The following is a 2,500-nucleotide window of genomic DNA, read 5'->3' as shown; positions in this document are numbered from 1 at the left end:
GAGGAAAAGTCATCCAGAAGAGGCATGGAGAGGTTTGTAGCCATGATGCGGCGTTAGTCTGCACGCAGGCTAGCGCCAAGCGCCTGAAACAAGGACTAAATATGGGAGGACAAACAGGTGCGACGTGATAATGAAAAAAAACTAATATAAGGGTGATTGGGAGCTGAGAAGTGATTGAGACATGTGATTGGTGGATATGCGGGAGCTGGCCTGGCTAGCTGCCGACTGGGGCATGACAGAGACTATAACAGAGAAAATGTTGTAAAATGATTTATAGTGTGCTTTCAGTAAAGTGAAATAACCATAGCATCATACTGTCAAGGAAAGTTTTGGATTCATTCTCTTTCCTGCAACCCCTTAACTAAGGGTTTTACTCAAGTTTAACTCTTGCATATTTTCTGTGTATATACCGCTGCTCTGAGTGATTCAGAAATAGCATCACTTAATCAAAGTCACAAAGCTCTATATGAGTCTTAGGAATGTAGCTGGTTTCCAAACTTGTCCTACACTATAGAAAATGTGAGGATGATCCCGGACACATACAGCCTCCCAAATCCCTGTGACTTGATGACATTTTTAGAACATAAAGAACAAACTAATTGTGGAGAATAAGTCTGACTGCTTTAGGCATGTGCTGAATCCCAGGAGCTGAACAAGAATCCATTATCTTATATCCTTATATATATTTTATATGTTATATCCTTTTCCAAAAGGGAGACTGCAGCAACACTCTTGAACAAAGCAGCGACCGTAGCTCACAGCTGCCCTCTAGTGGAAGTATTAATGATACAGCTATTCAAATAATGTGTTTCTAATAAATGGTGTTTTTGGACATAAACTATCCACATAGAAATAAGTTTTAAAGTTTGAGACATATTATTTCTGTAAAATAAAACAAGACTTGACATGTATACAACAAGCACTACCATATAACAATTTATAAATGGATATTCCAAAATGAGCATCCAAGTACAAATACATAAATCAGTATAAAAATAAATATAATTCAAGAAAAATAAGCAATTCACTAATTTAGGTAAAGTTCTTAAAATGATGGAAAAAAGTCAAGGGTTTTTTGGCCTACAGCTGTAAGCGGACACGTCTGGACCTGTCTGCTCCACGACACTCATCCCGGCGTCGTGGATACAGGGCTCCTGCTGCTTCATCTCCATGATAATCTCACAGTAGGGATGTTGTGAAACGTTTACACTGTAATCTGGTTTGTCCTGGACGTTGGTGGAATAGCCAGTGCTCATAGGGACAAGCGAAGCCTCTTTGGCCTCACAAGCCACGCATGCTGATGACAGATCCAGCAGGGCGATGTGTCGCAAACGTCGCTGGTCTTTGTGGAAATGGTTCTGGTAGCTCAGAGTCCACAAAGAGCGCTCACAAAACATCTGTAGAAGAGAAATCACGTGTTAGGCTAACGGTAATAATTGCCGCTCACTTTAACTCCAAAGGTTTTTCTTTGTAGAACGTTGAAAACAATTTTCACATAGTTACTATTCTTAGGATCAGCTCACGTGAAAACAACAAAGTCCACTTACCTTGGTGAGCTTGGCGTTGTGTGTGCTGGTGTCTCTAGAGTTACTGTGCACTATCCTCCTTCACCTGATACACTGGCTTTTACAGCCAGATTTATGATATCTGTAGGGACCTTTCTGAGTAATATGACACCTGACACAATTTACCAGGTAGTGCATGTAGGGGTTTGCCCAACAGGTTTGGCCACTGACAGTCGTACCATGCTGGAGTGAAATGCAGACATGGACTCTGGTAAAATGCTGGAATGTTCTGAGCGATCATTTTCTCTGGGGTTTTTGTGGTAGTTTTCTAGGTTGATGACACCTGCTGAAATCTTCTGACAAACTTTGCAAACAAAAATGGAATGTGGACATTTAGAATAGATAAATCTTTTACAAATCCAGGATTTTCCTTGAATTCTTTTTTTGATTCAGCGCTCAACGGTTCCAGTAATAGCTGGTTTAACAAATGTGGTTTGGTAGTTAAGCAGGATGATCTGGTATTAGAGTCAGAGTGGGTCTGGGGTGTGCGTTCCTTACACCAGGAGCCAAATTCTCGCAGGCTGGCAGACCCACACTATCACACAAGGCTCCACAGTTTAACTTTGCTATGAAACATGGATATTAAATTCTTTAGAGACGACACAATGGGCCGTCTGGCTTACTTTAGCTTTGACTGTGATTTAGGTGAAATGAGGATGTTGGACTGGCTGCAGAGACACCGGTGCACAGGTGTTTTAAAACGCTCTTCAGCATCAGTTAGTGGGTGGCCTGCATCTTATTTTTTTGCTTCTCTTTGTCACAGGTCTATTTTTCAAAGACTGTGTGTGTGTGTGTGTGTGTGTGTGTGTGTGTGTGTGTGTGTGTGTGTGTGTGTGTGTGTGTGTGTGTGTGTGTGTGTATGTATGTGTGTGTGTATGTGTGTGTGTGTGTGTGTGTGTGTGTGTGTGTGTGTGTGTGTGTGTGTTTGAGTGTGT

This window comes from Electrophorus electricus, chromosome 21, assembly GCF_013358815.1.
Source record: "Electrophorus electricus isolate fEleEle1 chromosome 21, fEleEle1.pri, whole genome shotgun sequence".
NCBI classification, from domain to species: domain Eukaryota; kingdom Metazoa; phylum Chordata; class Actinopteri; order Gymnotiformes; family Gymnotidae; genus Electrophorus; species Electrophorus electricus.
The sequence above is the reverse complement of the archived record's forward strand: the minus strand, read 5'-3'. Positions refer to the sequence as shown.